Below are 17112 nucleotides of genomic sequence, written 5' to 3' on the forward strand. Positions count from 1 at the left end.
TTAACTCTTGAAATTGAAGTTAGACATAAAGCTGGAGTAACTCAGCGGGACAGGCCGCGACTCAGGAGAGAAGACCCTTCTTCAGACTGAACTGAACTCTCGTCGGTGAGAGTACTTGTGATTGTTTGCAGAAGGGTCTCGACCTGAAACGCCACCCACTCCCCAGGACCGCCGCCCGTCACGCTGAGCCACCCAGCCCCCCCCCCCCCCCCCCCCCCGTGTGCCACCTTCAACTCCAGAGCCAAACAAAAAACAGAGTTCTGGAGGAACTCAGTGGGCCAGGCGGCACCCGCAGAGGGTACGGACCAGGAGCCGCCACGGACCAAGGTTCCCCCCACCAATCCCCCCCAACAGGAAGGAACCGCAGAAGCAGCCATCCCCGCAAAACGGCAAATGATTCCGGGAATGCCGAGGCGTGAGGGTGAGAGAGAGGGAGTGAGAGAGCGAGAGAGATCCAAAGAACGGATTCGGATCCCAACTACGCCTCGCTGAGATATCACCAGAAGTTTCAAACCAACGGCTCCCTCCAGTTCGAGCCACATGGACCAAGATACCACGTTGTAAACAACCACGTTCGCTACTTTGACTGGGAGTTTGTGTTCCGCCACAGTCCCGCGGTTTACAGCTGTTTGATATCCGCTTCAGGAAGTAGCGGGTGGTCTACAAGTTGAGCGTCCAGGAGGAGAGACGCCAGGTCTGATGAGGGCCAAGTTCTTAGACAGTCATTGTGGAATTGGGAAAAGTCCCAATGAGCTGGTGAAAGACGTGGACCGCCCTTGCAGAGCCACTTTCCTCCACACTCTCCATCTCATGGAGACTGGAAGCTGAAACGTAGGGGAACGCCGTCCCCCCGCGAACCCCCCCATTTCCATCACTGATGGTCGTGAGTAGTCGCCCAAAGAGTCGTACCTTGTTCTGGTCGCCGCTGGATTTTCAACATGTTGAACATTTTCGGCGACCTGTAATGACCTATGACGGGTGCTGGCAGTCGCCGAAAAAGTCGCGTAAGTGGGACCGGCCCTTGATCTGGGAGTTTGGGACCACTAATGCTGTACGTGCATTCACCCCAGCACCATCAGTGAGGGCAGGCACACTGGGCTGGCTGCAGTGGGTGGGAGCTGGAAGCTGCAGTGTGATTCAGTGGCAGGTGTGTCAGTGCCTCACAGAGTATCCCCTTGCACCTGCCTCCTACCATTGGTGGTGAGATTGTCAAAATAGCCCCAGCACAAGTCATGCTTCATCACTCTACAGACCGCTTAACTGAAATAAACATCGATATGTTTACAGAAAAATAGTACCGTTGATACCCTGTTGATTGATTCAGGAAAAAATGGCAGAGGCGTTTGGTCTGATCGGATGCCAGTGTAGGAGTGGAGTGTCGTAATAATCAGCGGAGTGGATAGACTTTCAAATCCTACACTCTTGGATTACCCCTAGAGTGTAGGATCGAAGTAGATGTACATCCGTTGTCTCACAGCGCCAGAGACCCAGGTTCGATCCTGACTACGGGTGCTGTTTTGTACGGAGTTTGTACGTTCTCGCCCTGACCTGCGTGGGTTTACTCCGGGTGCTCCGGTTGCCTCCCACACGCCAAAAACGTGTAGGTTTGAAGGGTAATTGGTGTGGTATAATAGTAAATTGTCCTTAGTGTGTATTGTCAGTGTTAGGGTGCGGGGAACGCTGGTCGGTGCGGACTCGGAGGGCCGAAGGGCCAGTTTCACTGCTGTATCTCTAAAGTAAACTAAACTAAACTAAATGCTGGAGTAACTCTGCGGGTCAGGAAGCATCTCCAGAGAAAAGGAATAGGTGACGTTTCGGGTCGAGACCCTTCATCAGACTTCTTCAGTCTCAACCCAAAACGTCACCTATTCCTTTCCTGACGGCTGAGTTACTCCAGCATTTTGTGTCTATTTTCAGTATACACCAGCATCTGCAGTTCCTTCCTACACATTTGATCAGCAGATTGGGCTGTGGCAAGATGGGACCAGGGAGGTGACAACACGTTCCGACTCGAACCTCCGGCCCCGACAATCTCTCCTGCTTTGCTCGGATTTGTTATCAATCGATTATCGGCTTTTAAACCGATGGAAATAACTCAGGGGTCAAAAAGAATTGTTCATTTGACTGGTTTCCATTCAAAGCCAGTCTCGGTAATGGTTATCACTGCGGGCGGCATGGTGGCGCAGCGGTAGAGTTCCTGCCTCACAGCGCCAGAGACCCAGGTTCGATCCTGACTATGGGTGCTGTCTGTACAGAGTTTGTACGTTCTCCCTGTGACCACGTGGGTTTTCCACGGGTGCTCCGGCTTCCTCCCACATCTCAAAGACGTGCAGGTTTCTCGGTTGCCTTGGTTACCTTCGATTTTTCCAGCATCTGCAGTTCTTTCTTAAACATTCCATCCACTCCACTGCGAAAGCTCCTCAAGGTTTGTCTACGTTGAAGAAGTTCTCCTCCTCTCTCTGACGAGAGTTTGGACGTCTGAAGAAGGGTCTCCACCCGAAACGTCGCCAATTCCTTCTCTCCATAGATGCTGCCTCACCCGCTGAGTTACTCCAGCATTTTGTGCGTGCCTTTGGTTTCTCGGTTAATTCACCTCAGTAAATTGCTCCTTGTGTGTAGGGAGTGGATGTGAAAATTGGACAACATGGATCTAGTATGAATGGGTAATCGCTGGTCAGCATGGATGATGGGCTGAAGGGCCTGTTTCCATGCTGTATATCTACATTAAAGATTGCTCGAGAAGAAACAATAAACTTGATCAATATTAAAACATTCAGTCACTGTCTATGACTCCATATACTCTCTACATGATTTTTAAGGAAGATTGAAGAGGCGTTGCTGATGATGTCCAAATCACCAAATTAAATATTAACCTACAATTTAATTTTATAACACTTTTCTGTTTCCCAGTTCCTCATTGGCATCCTTCCCAGCTCTCGATCAGAATGGACAGCGCATCTAGACTCTAGTGATCTTCCTATCCGATCAGCTGCATTAAAAATCCATGTTATTATTCAGTTCAATGAGGGGGAAGCATGCCTTTGGGTCATTGCCACAGAGGGCTGTGGAGACCAAGTCAATGGACATTTTCTAAGGCAGAGTTGGACAGATTCTTCATTAGAACGGTTGTCAGGAGTTATAGGGAGAAGGCAGGAGAACGGGGTTGAGATAGATCAGCCATGATTTAATGGCGGAGTAGACTTGATGGGCCGAATGGCCAGATTCTGCTCATATCAGTTGTGAAACTATCAACTTATGAGAGATAAACCCTGGGGGCGGCACGGTGGCGCAATGGTAGGGTTGCTGCCTTACAGCGCCCTCAGTGCCAGAGACGCAGGTTCGATCCCGACTACGGGTGTTGTCTGTACGGAGTTTGTACGTTCTCCCCGTGACCTGGGTGGGTTTTCTCCGAGATCTTTAGTTTCCTTCCACACTCCAAAGACGCACGGGTTTGTAGGTTAAGTGGCTTGGTAAATTGTCCCTGGTGTGTGTGGGGCAGTGTTAATGTGCGGGGATCGCTGGACGGTGCGGACTCGGTGGGCCAAAGGGCCTGTTTCCACGCTGTATCTCTAAACTAAACTAGGTGCAGGATTCGGCCATTCGGCCCATCAAGTCAGTCTGCTCCGCCATTCAAATCATGGCTGATCTATCTTTCCCTCTCAACCCCATTCCCTTGCCTGCTCCCCATAACCCCTGACACCTGTACTAATCAAAGTAAACTTGTGCAGTCAGTGGAACTAACTGTGGGGAAGTCTGCTCTGGTATTCTTGCACCTGTTTAGCTGCCGTAACCCAAAGATGAATTACCTCCCATTGTGTTTTCACGCGTCTGATATAAAAATCATTCGGCAGCAGGTGTGATGCTCGGCCCACTTCTCTCATGCGCTTCATGTACATTCTAGATACACGGCTGCGCATAGTGGTTCACTGACTGACTCTTAATTGGTCTCCCTGGCACCAGTGAGGATGAAAACAGGAAGCACGCATGGTTATCAATCAATGTGTGAACGCGATATCAGCTGTCGTCTCAGTGAGAGCCTCTTCAACAGAGCTGCGAGCATCTTGGATGTTGTACTCTTAGTTTATTGTATTGCATGCATAGGACAGGCTTATTCATGTTCATGTGATAGGAGTAGAATTAGGCCATTCGGCCCATCAAGTCCATTCCGCCATTCAATCATGGCTGATTCATCACTCCCTCCCAACCCCATTCTCCTGCCTTCTCCCCATAACCCCTGACACCAATCCTGTACCAATCAGGAACCTATCCATCTCTGCCTTAAAAATATCAATTGATGGCCTCCACAGCCTTCTGTGGCAATGAATCCCACAGATTCACCACCCTTTGGCTAAAGAAATTCCTCCTCATCTCCTTCCTAAAGGAACGTCCTTTAATTCTGAGGCTGTGCCCTCTGGTCCTGGACTCTCCTACTTGTGGAACCATCCTCTCCGCACCCACTTTATCCAGGTGGTCGCAGTGAGAACGTACAAACTCCATACAGATAGCACCCGTAGTCAGGATCGAACCCGGGTCTCTGGCGCTGTAAGGTAGCAACTCTACCGCTGTGCCAGTGTTGGAGGTGGAGAAAGAGACATTCCTACTCGCTGGTGGATGGCACGATGGCCCAGCGGTAGAGTTGCTGCCGTACAGCTGCTCAGAGACACGAGTTAGAAACATAGAAACATAGAAACTTAGAAAATAGGTGCAGGAGTAGGCCATTCGGCCCTTCGAGCCTGCACCGCCATTCAATATGATCATGGCTGATCATCCAACTCAGTATCCTGTTGGTATCAGTAACTCAGTTAGATCCCGACTACGGGCGCTGTCTGTACGTAGTTTGTACCTTCTCGCCGTGACCGCATGGGTTTTCTCCGAGATCTTCAGTTTTCTCCCACACTCCAAAGACGTGCAGGTTTGGAGGTTAATTGGCTTGGTATGAATGTAAATTGTCCCTAGTGTGTGTTTAGGTTAGTGTTAGTGTGCGGGGATCGCTGGTCGGTGCGGACCCGGTGCTGAGAAGGGCCTGTTTCCGCGCTGTATCTCTAAATGATACAAAACCCTACAACGGTAACATTGGTCTATAATGGGACAATTTCATTCCAATTGGATTCCTCACAACATTGGATCCAGATGGTATTCCATTCTTACTTCTACATTAGAGCTTAGCTTTCACTTCAAAGATAGTCATAGTCATAGAGTGGAAACAGGCCCTTCCGCCCAACTTGCCCACACCGGCCAACAATGTCCCAGCTATACTAGTCCCACCTGCCTGCGTTTGGCCCATATCCCTGTAATCCTGTCCTATCCATTTACCTGTCTAACTGTTTCTTAGACGTTGGGATAGTCCCTGCCTCAACTTCCTCCTCTGGCAGCTCGTTCCATACGCCCACCACCCTTAGTATCCACTCAGGTTAACTCCTTTCATTGCCAGCTCAGTGGGCCAACCCCTAAGTCCCATCTAGCAAACCTAAAAAAGAACTAAAGAGATACTTAAAACTATCATTGTAATCGCTCTAGAAATCTTTTTTCTAAGATGAGCTTAACATAATATTTAAATTATGGCATCTTGCCTTCCATGTAACTGAAAAATGCAAATGCCATCAAAGCCTGATCTACAAAAGGCCCTGAGCTATAGGGAGAGGTCAGGAAGGCTAGGACTCCTTGGAGCGCAGGAGTATTTAGAGGTAAAATCATGAGAGGTGTAGTTGGGTGAACGCACAGAACCAGAACACATAGGTTAAGGAGGAAAGATTTAATAAGAACCCGAGAGGCAGCCATTTTACATAAATGAATGTGGTGTATGGAACGAGCTGCAAGAACAGTCTGAAGAAGGGTCACAAACCAATACGTCCCCTATTCCTTTCCTCCAGAGATGCTGCCTGGCCCGCTGAGTTACAGTACTTTTTTGTGTCTATCAGCCAGAGGCAGGCAACATCACAATGTATAAGATAAATTTGGACAGGTACATGCATGGGACAGGTTTAGAGGGATATGGGCCAAACGCAGGGTGGTGGGACTAGTGTAGGTGGGACATGTTGGTCGGTGTGGGCAAGTTGGGCCGAAGGGCCGGTTTCCACGCCGTGTGACTCTCTGACTAAAAGACAATTGAGCAGGTCCTTCAAACAACCTGTGGGTTTTTATCTATTGTGTAGTGTGCAAGTCCAAACTTGTAACGAATGAAAAACAAAAACTCAGATTGACTTTAGGCCCTATCATTCACTTTTCATTCATTCATATCACACCTAGGCATGCCATGTCAGATCCGCGATAGAGCGTTGGGAAGAATAAATTTGAGAATTAAATGCATGCAAGACAATTTATATAATAAGTAGACACAACGAACTGCAGGTGCTGGTGGACGTAAAAAGACACAAAGTGCTGGAGTAACTCCAGGAACGGAATCAAGGGATATGGAGAGAAAGCAGGAACGGGGTACTGATTTTAGATGATCAGCCATGATCATATTGAATGGCGGTGCTGGCTCGAAGGGCTGAATGGCCTACTCCTGCACCTATTTTTTAATGTTTCTAGGATTCTAACAGCAGCCAAGCAGCATCTTCGGAGAACATGGACGGGTGACATTTTGGGAAAAAGGGTCCCGGCCCTAAACATCGCCTATCCATGTTAGTTTTTTTTTTTTACCTGTCCAAATGTTTTTTAAGCATTGTGATATTACCAGCATCTGTTTCGTTTAGTTTTGAGATACAGCGCAGAAACAGGCCCTTCGGCCCACCCACCTGCCGTCCCAATGCTCTAAAGGGCCTGTGCCACTTGGTGATTTTTTTTGGCGACTGTCGGCATCATTGACTGGCGTATCAGGTTACCGAAAATTTTGCGGTGTGATGCGGCGTGACGCGGCGTGATGACGTAATGACGCGCGGTGTTTTTTCAAGTGTCGCTACATTTTTTTTGTCGCCGCTGGATTTGGAAATATTCAAAATCTTTTGGTGACACTGATGTGATGCCGGCAATCGCCGAAAAAAATCACCAAGTGAGACAGGCCCTTAACACTATCCTACACACACGAGGGCGTTGGTGCCAGCTGCCTCCACCTTCAGCCCGGTATCTTTTTGTTTTTTCGTCTTCTTTTTTTTGTTTTTTTTTTTTTTTTGTGTTGAAGTGTGTTTTTTATGTTTTTTTTAATGTTTTAATGTGGGGGAAGAGGGTACGGTAAGGGGGATACCGTCCTTCAGTCACTTCCTGGAGAGGACGCGACTATTATTCGAGTCGCGTCCTCGCCCCCCCCCCAGCGGCCTACCTACTGGATTGGCGCGGCCTTTCCTGCCTGGACCGACCAGAGCTCCAGCAGCGGCGGGACAGCGCTGATACATCGCGGGGCTGGCGATGCCTTACCGGGGATCGCCGTCTGGAGCCCGGAGTGCTGGGCCTGCGGCACCGACATCCTGGAGCTGTGGTTCGCGGAGCTCCCAACGCGGGCGGGGCTGACAAACATCGTGGGGTCCTGCGACTCTGCCCGGCTCGGCCTGCGGACTCGGGAGCTGCGGACTCCGGTGGGAGGCGGCTGATCGGGAGGTCCGGGCCGCTGAGGAGGATTTTCACCGTCGGGGTTCGGCGTCGGCGTTCCATCCATAGGGCCTGAGCATCGGGCCGCCCGGGGTGGCGACTGCGGGTGCTCGGAAGGCCCCGACCACGGGTGAACATCTGGGAAGATCGGAGGGGAGGCTGGCTGGACTATGGTGCCTTCCTCACCTTGGTGCCACTGTGTTTTGTTGTGTCGTGGACTTTCTGTGTTTGTGCTTTTTTTTAAATTCTATTTTATTTTTAATTTGTTTTATTATTTATTATTTATTTATTTTTATGATACTGACTGTAAAAGGAAATTCATTTCGTTGTCTCTAATTGAGACAATGACAGTAAATTTGAATACAATACAATACAATACAAAGCCAATTAGCCTGCAAACCTGTACGTCTTTGGAGTGTGGGAGGAAACCGGAGCACCCGGCGAAAACTCACGCGATCACGGGGAGAACGTACAAACTCAGTACAGACTGAAGCCAGCACCCGAAGTCAGGATCGAACCCGGGTCTCTGGAGCTGTAAGGCAGCAACTCTACCGCTGCGTCACCACGTTCTCTAGAAATGCTGCCTGACCCGTTGAGTTACTCCACCACTTAGTAACTTCTGTAATAAAGCTAATCTGTATTCATGCTCTCATGTTTGCTCAGCTGTCCTTCAAAATTGGTCACATTATTTGTCGCAGGTGCAACTGCACAACGCGATACTCTCTGCATATTTACACATGTGGGCACCGCCGTGTTTTGGGGCCATTTGCAAAGTCCGGTCAGCCCATGCGCTCGGTCTACTGGAGCGGCTCCTGATCCAGGCGAGTCCCAGGCTTCTGCAGGGCCTTCCTCCGTCACCCTTGACCAGATCGGCCCATGAACCGACGTCCCTCTCCTCTCCTATCCTCCTCTCTCCTCCTCTCCCCTCTCCTCTCCTCTCATCTCCTCCTCTCTTCTCCTCAACTCTCCTCTTCTCCCCTCTCCTCCCCTCTTTCCCCTCTCCTATCCTCTCCTCCCCTCCCCTCTCCTCTCTTCCCCTCTCCTCTCCTCTCCTCTCCGCCTCTCTCCTCAACTCTTCTCTCCTCTCATAGAAACATAGAAACATAGAAAATAGGTGCAGGAGTAGGCCATTCGGCCCTTCGAGCCTGCACCGCTATTCAATATGATCATGGCTGATCATCCAACTCAGTATCCTGTACCTGCCATCTCTCCATACCCCCTGATCCCTTTAGCCACAAGGGCCACATCTAACTCTCTCTTAAATATAGCCAATGAACTGGCCTCAACTACCTTCTGTGGCAGAGAATTCCAGAGATTCACCACTCTCTGTGTGAAAAATGTTTTTCTCATCTCGGTCCTAAAAGATTTCCCCCTTATCCTTAAACTGTGACCCCGTGTTCTGGACTTCCCCAACATCGGGAACAATCTTCCTGCATCTAGCCTGTCCAACCCCTTAAGAATTTTGTAAGTTTCTATAAGATCCTCCCTCAATCTTCTAAATTCTAGCAAGTACAAGCCGAGTGTATCCAGCCTCCTCCCCTCTCCTCCCCTCCCCTCCCCTCTCCTCCTCTCCTCAACTCTCCTGTCCTCTCCTCTCCTCTCCTCTCCTCTCCTCTCCTCTCCTCTCCTCTCCTCTCCTCTCCTCGAGTCTCCTCTCCTCTCCTCTCCTCTCCTCTCCTCTCCTCTCCTCTACTCTCCTCTCCTCTCCCCTCCCCTCCTCTCCTCTCCTCTCCTCTCCTCTCCTCTCCTCTCCTCTCCTCTCCTCTTTCTCTCTCTCCTCACCTCTCCTCCCTCTCCTCTCTTCTCCTCTCCACCCCTCTCCTCTCCTCCCCTCCTCTCTTCTCTCCTCCCCTCTCTCCTTTCCTCTCCTCTCCTCCCTCCTCCCCTCTCCTCTCCTCTCCTCTCCTCTCTGCTCTCCTCTCCTCTCCTCCCCTCTCTCGATCCTCCATCCTCTCCTCTCCTCGTCCTTCCCTCTCCTCTCCTCTCCTCTCCTCTCCCTCTCCTCTCCTCTCTCTCCTCTCCTGCGTCCTCTCCTCTCCTCTCCTCTCCTCCTCCTCTTTCCCCTCTCCTGTCCCCTCCCTCCCCCCTCGCCCTCCCCTCCCCTCCCCTCCCCTCCTCCATCCCCTCTCCTCCTCGCCCTCCCCTCGCCCTCTCCTCCCCTCCCCTCCCCGTCCCTCCCCTCGCCCTCCCTCTCCTCCCCTCTCCTCTCCACTCTCCTCTCCTCTCCTTCCCTCTCCTCCCCTCTCCTCTCCTCCCCTCTCCTCCCTTTCCCTCTCCTCTCTTCTCCTCTTCTCTCCTCTCCCGTCTCTGGGGTATTTCTTCATCTGAATGCTTGACCTAATCTGATACATTGCTGTTACTATTGTCAAACGCCTACATGATGGGCAACTTGTAGTGAAGTGCATCAGAAAAATGGATGCACTCTGACACAAATAAAGTGGCCACTAGGGGCGCCGCATGAAGGCTGCCTCTGCCTACAGTCTGTCCGTTTTTTCCATCTTTTTTTATTTTTTAGTTTGTTTAAAAGTATGTTGAGGAGGTTTCTTTAGTTTTTCTATGTGGGGGAGGGGGAGGGTAAGGGGGAAACCGTCTCCCAGTCGCCTCCTGGCGAGGATGCGACTATTCCCCTCCTCGCATCCTCGCCCCTATCCTCGCGGCCTACCAACTGGATTGGTGCGACCTTTCCTGCCGGGGACCGGACCAAAGCTTCAGCAGCGGCGGCGCAGCGCTGGATTCACCGCGGAGTGGCGGATGCCTCACCTGGGATCTCCGTTTGAAGCTCCGGAGTGTTGGGCCCGCTGGTTCAACATCGCGGGGCTGTGGCTTGTAGAGCTCCCAGCCGCGGGTGGCGCTGACTTCAACATCGCGGAGTCCTTGGATCCCTTTGCCGAGGGCCACCAGCGTGTATCTCCGCTCGGCGCGGCCTGTGGTCTTCGGGAGCCGCGGACTCCGGTAGGAAGTGGCTGATTCGGACGTCCAAGCCGCTGAGGTTGTTCTCACGTTCTGACGTCGGAGTTCCATCATCCCGGCCTGAGGGCCTGAACATCGGGCTGCCCGTGGCGGCGACTGCGGAGGGCTGCAGAGGGCTTGGGAGGCCCCGACCACGGGTGTACATCAAAGAACATCAAAGAGGAGGACGACTGGACTTTGGGCCTTCCCTCACAGTAGGAAACTTTGATTCCGCTGTGCAGGGGATGTTTATGTTAAAATACTATCGTGTTTTGTTCTTTTTTTATTCGTATGGCTTTATGGTGACCCCAAATTTCACTGTACCAATTGGTGCATGTGACAATAAATGTCTCCTGAATCTCTTGAATCTTGACTCAGAGTCTAGGGAGAAAGAAAAAGCTTGCACACCACAAAAATATCTTAACCTCTGGGCACTAAATATAGGAAAGGGAAGTGATACCATGCTGCAGGCTCTAGCTCTGTTCAATTCAACAATATTTTACTCAAGCCAATGATGTAAAACATCTCTAATATTGCGAAGCAAATGCCAAAGCAGATGATTTCATGGGATGTAACATTCTTTTGGTCAAATGCTCACTAAAAAGTTTTGTATTTCCAAATAAAAACAAAGAACACTTCAACTTACATTTCATATTTAAACTTCGCAATGTAATAATTAGGAACAAGCGTCTACAGTCTTGGTGGCGCAGCGGTAGAGTTGCTGCCTCACAGCGCCAGAAACCCGGGTTCCATCCTGAATATGGGTGCTGTCTGTACGGAGTTTGTACGTTCTCCCTGTGGCCGCGTGGGTTTTTTCCAGGTGTTCCGGTTTCCTCGCATACTCCAAAGACGTACAGGTTAGTAAATTAATTGGCTCCGGTACAATTGTAAATCGTCCCAAATGTGTGTAGGGTAGCGTTAGTGTGCGGGGATCGCTGGTCGGCGCGGACCCGGTGGGCCGGAGGGCCTGTTTCCACGCTGTATCTCCAATCTAAACTAAACAGATACTGGTGCTATCACATTTGGACAGGTACTTGGACAGGATAGGTTTAGAGGGATATAGGCCAAACGCAGGCAGGTGGGTCTAGTGTAGATGGGGCTTGTCACTGCGATATAGGTTCATTAGCATCACTGCCGTCCTTCTGTCTTTTTTATATTTTTGTCCCGTTAGATGTATGATTTTGATTCTAATTGTTATTATTTTTTAGCTGTGTATATATGGGGGGGGGGTGGGGTGGGGGGGGCTTTGCCTTCCATCACAGTGAGGAGGTGTTGGGGATTCACTGTGATGGATGGTTGTGTAAATTGTGTTAAGTGTGTGTCTTGGCTTTTTTTGTAATGTCATGACTGTAGAAATGACATTTTGTTCAAACCTTGTCTGTTTGAATGACAATAAAAGGCATTCTATTCTATTCTATGTACCAAGGTGCAGTGAAATTATATTTTTTGCAAATGGATCTTAAGATTATTGCTATACCTAAGTACAATAAGTACATAATACATAGAAACAACCCACTGAGTCTAAATGCATGAGCCATAGAGTGATAGAATGATACAGCATGGAAACAGGCCCTTCGGCCTAACTTGTACTCGGCTTGTACTCACTAGAATTTAGAAGATTGAGGGGGGAGCTTATAAAAACTTACAAAATTCTTAAGGGGTTGGACAGGCTAGATGCAGGAAGATTGTTCCCGATGTTGGGGAAGTCCAGAACACGGGGTCACAGTTTAAGGATAAGGGGGAAGTCTTTTAGGACAGAGTTGAGAAAAACATTTTTCACACAGAGAGTGGTGAATCTGTGGAATTCTCTGCCACAGAAGGTAGTTGAGGCCAGTTCATTGGCTATATTTAAGAGGGAGTTAGATGTGGCCCTTGTGGCTAAAGGGATCAGGGGGTATGGAGAGAAGGCAGGTACAGGATACTGAGTTGGATGATCAGCCATGATCATAGTGAATGGCGGTGCAGGCTCGAAGGGCCGAATGGCCTACTCCTGCACCTATTTTCTATGTTTCTATGTTTCTATGTTTGCCCACACCGACCACCATGTCCCATCTACACTAGTCCCACCTGCCTGCGTTTGGCCCATATCCCTCCAAACCTGTCCTATCCATGTATCTGTCCAAATGTTTCGTAAACATTGCGATAGTGTCTGTCTCAACTACCTCCTCCCAGTGCCAGCTGGAGCTGCCATAGAGGCCCGTTGTTGCCGTCACCTCAGTCCAGATCATCCCGTGAGGCGTTGTCCCTCTCATCGCCCGGCCACAACTGGTTCAGTTTACGGCCACGTTTGAAAAGTTTTGTTGCGTGCTAACAAGTCAGCGGAAAGACAATGCATGATTACACAGTGGCGCAGCGGTAGAGTTGCTGCCTTACAGCGAATGCAGCCCCAGGTGACCCAGGTTCGATCCCGACTACGGGTGCTGTCTGTACGGAGTTTGCACGTTCTCCCCATGACCTGCGTGGGTTTACTCCGAGATCTTTTATTTCCTCCCACATTCCAAAGACGAGCAGGTTTGTAGGTTAATTGGCTTGGTAAATGTAAAGAATGTCCCTAGTGGGTGTGGGATAGTGTTAAAAAAGTGCTAAGAGATGCTCTACCTAGCGACTTTCAGCATACAGCATCCAGATCCAGATCCAGATACAATCGATCCATTCACAGTGTACACATTCATGATAAGGGAATAACGTTTAGTGCAAGGTAAAGCCAGCCAAGTCCGATCAAAGGCAGTCCGAGGGTCACCAATGAGGTAGATAGTAGTTCAGCATTGCTCTCTGGTTGTTGCTAGGATGGTTCAGTTGCCTGAAACCAGCTGGGAAGAAACTGTCCCTGAATCTGGAGGTGTGCGTTTTCACACTTCTGTACCTCTTGCCCGATGGGAGAGGGGAGAAGAGGGAGTGGCCAGGGTGAGACTCATCTTTGTTTCGTTTGAACCTCACTGAGGTTCAAATGACATGTAATAAATATTGTATATTGTATTGTATGATGTTCAGACATGTAATAAATATTGCATATTGTATTGTATGATGTTCAGACTCCCGCAAGGGTCTGTTTCCACACTGCGTGACTCCATCGTCCATATTTCAAAGATTCATTAGAAATAGTATTTGACTTTGCCATCCTTTTTTAAGGCAGAGATAGATAGATTCTTGTTTAGTATGGGTGTCAGAGGTTATGGGGAGAAGGCAGGAGAATGGGGTTATGAGAGAAAGATCGGGGGGAGTTCCCCCCTCCACGGGCACCCTGTAATCCCGTGCTACCTGCTCCATGGTCGGATAGTCGGCGACCAAACCGCCTCCCCCACCTGGTTTGCCGGGTGAGGAGGGGGCTGTGAACCCCCCAGCAGGACCAAAAACAAGACCTGTCAAAGGGCGGATGAGCTTCTAGCGAGCCAACGGCCATCCACACTTCAGCAGAAGTTGCGCTCACCGCCATTCAATGTGATCATGGCTGATCAGCCCCAATCAGTACCCCGTTCCTGCCTTCTCCCCATATCCCCTGACTCCGCTATTTTTAAGAGCCCTATCTAGCTCTCTCTTGAAAGCATCCAGAAAACCTGCTTCCACCGCCCTCTGAGGCAGAGAATTCCACAGACTCACCACTCTCTGTGAGAAAAAATGTTTCCTCGTCTCCGTTCTAAATGGCTTACTCGTTATTCTTAAACTGTGGCCCCTGGTTCTGGACTCCCCCAACATCGGGAACATGTTTCCTGCCTCTAGCATGTCCAAACCCTTAACAATCTTATATGTTTCAATGAGATGCCCGCTCATCCTTCTAAACACCAGAGTATACAAGCCCAGCTGCTCCATTCTCTCAGCATATGACAGTCCCGCCATCCCGGGAATTAACCTACGCTGCACTCCCTCAATAGCAAGAATGTCCTTCCTCAAATTAGTAAGAAATGATGATAAAGCACACACACACCAAAATCCTATACTTCCAGCAACGGAAGTCCGCAGGAACTGGAGGACAGAGATGTGTGGTGCGTTCGTCACCGTTCCCGTTGGAAACCAGCACCACTGCGTCGCTCATGGTTTCAACGATGATGAATGAATGAATGAATGAATGAATGAATGAATGAGAGAAAGATAGATCAGCCATGATTGAATGGCGAAGTAGACTCGATGGGCCGAATGGCCTAATTCTGCTCCGACGACTTCTGAACGTATGAGCAGCCCGTCAGATAAAATCTACCTAAGCCTCTGGGAGGTGTCTTGAACTTGCTGTTTCGAAAGTCAGAGCAATATGGCTGAAGAAAGGGCTGACACGGAGATATTCATAAACATGCCATAACATTCGTAATATGAAAGGGTTCTCTATTCTCCAGTTGTGGCTCTTAAACTGAGTGGAAGCCTTAGAAACACATTGCTGTTTTATATATATATATATATATATATATATATATATATGAAAGAAAGCTTGCTTCCTGCAGCACACACTTTTCAGGAGCGACACCACCTCTGTGTAACAAAATGCCGCACTCTTGAGCAGGCCAGCATCAATACCATCTGGAACACCGGTTGATCTGGGCCATTCATTTGTAGCACAGATCAATCCACAATCTGAGCCCTTTTGGGAAATGGAAATTAATAGTAACATGGTTATTAACCACATCAAACGCCCTACTTTCTCAGGGCCTAACAAGACTCATTCATTGATTTTTATCCCTGTTTTGAAATGATTTATTACCTTTAACATTCTTTTCAACATGAAAGCTTTGATCTGAATTCAGACATCACAGGGAAAACAGCTGAGAGTGAGTAAAATTTGGCTGAAAATGGTCGACAATCGAGTCAAAAGTGTTCATAGAACAGCTGACTGTGCATTCGATTGTTTGCATTTGATTTACCACCTGTTTTATATAAAGGGAGTACAGAGAAGGTTCATCAGACTGATTTTTTTTTTTTTTTTTTTTTTGTTCTAATTGTAGTCCTGTAGGTCTGTGTCCAAGATGGCTGCCGTGAAGAGAGAGTGGACGCTGGCGCGCTTTGGTTGCCGCTGCTCTCTCTTCACACTGTGTTTTTGATTTTCTGTTTTTGGATTGAATTCTGTTTTTAATTTGTGTCTCTGTGATGTCTTTATTACTTGTTATATTCCGATTATATGTTTTTATTCCGATTACTATGTAAGGTGTCCTTGAGATGTCTGAAAGGCGCCCATTAAATAAAATTTATTATTATTATTATTATTCCTGGATTGTCAGGACTTTCATATGAAGAAAGACTGGATAGACTCGGCTTGCACTCGCTAGAATTTAGAAGATTGAGGGGGGATCTTATAGAAACTTACAAAACTCTTAAGGGGTTGGACAGGCTAGATGCAGGCAGATTGCTCCCGATGTTGGGGAAGTCCAGAACAAGGGGTCACAGTTTAAGGATAAGGGGGAAGTCTTTTGGGACTGAGATGAGAAAAACATTTTTCACACAGAGAGTGGTGAATCTCTGGAATTCTCTGCCACACAAGGTAGTTGAGGCCAGTTCATTGGCTATATTTAAGAGGGAGTTAGATGTGGCCCTTGTGGCTAAAGGGATCAGGGGGTATTGAGAGAAGGCAGGTACAGGATACTGAGTTGGATGATCAGCCATGATCATATTGAATGGCGGTGCAGGCTGGAAGGGCCGAATGGACTACTCCTGCACCTATTTTCTATGCTTCTATGTTTAAGACCCGATTCCTTTAAGCTTGGAATCTTTCACTCGCTGGTGTGAAGAGAGCTACAGGCAAAGAAGGAGAAGGACACAAAAAGCTGGAGTAACTCAGCGGGTCAGGCAGCATCTCTGAAGAAAAGGAATAGGTGACGTTTCAGGTCGACACCCTTCTTCAAACAAGGGTCCCGAGCCGAAACGTCACCCACTTCTTCTTTCCAGAGATGCTGCCTGTCTTGCTGAGTTACCCCAGCATTTTGTGTCTATCTTCGGTGTAAACCAGCATCTGCAGTTATAAGGTCATAAGGAATAGGAGTAGTATTAGGCCATTTGGCCCATCAAGTCTACTCTACCATTCAATCGTGGCTGATCTATCTCTCCCTCCCAACCCCATTCTCCTGCCTTCTCCCCATAACCCCTGACACCTGTATTAATCACAAAGCTATCTATCTCTGCCTTAAAAATATCCACTGACTTGACCTCCACAGCCTTCTGCGGCAAAGAATTCCACAGATTCTGTATTAATCAAGAATCTATTAGATCCTTGCTTACACATGCAAACAAGTTAGCTTTCACTGTCCAGAGCAACTGCGGCGGTAGAGTTGCTGCGTCACAGCGCCAGCGACCCAGGTTCGATCCTGACCACGGGTGCTGTCTGTACGGAGTTTGTACGCTCTCCCTGTGACCATGTGGGTTTTCTCCGGGTGCTCCAGTTTCCTCCAAAGGCATGCAGATTTGTAGGTTAATCACCTTCTGTAAATTGCCTCTAATGTGTAGATAACATAGAATTATGGTACGGGGTGATCGCTTGTTGGCACAGACTCGGTGTGCCGAAGGGCCTGTTTTCACGTTGTATCTCTAAACGAAAAGGAACAACTTGTTTTTGTGGAAACAAGAAACTGCAGATTCCAGTTTACAAAACAATTCACAAACTGCTGGAATAACTCCAGATTGAAGAAGGTTTCCAACCCGTAACGTCACCTGTCCATGTTCTCC

This window comes from Amblyraja radiata, chromosome 3 (assembly GCF_010909765.2).
Source record: "Amblyraja radiata isolate CabotCenter1 chromosome 3, sAmbRad1.1.pri, whole genome shotgun sequence".
NCBI classification, from domain to species: Eukaryota; Metazoa; Chordata; class Chondrichthyes; order Rajiformes; family Rajidae; genus Amblyraja; species Amblyraja radiata.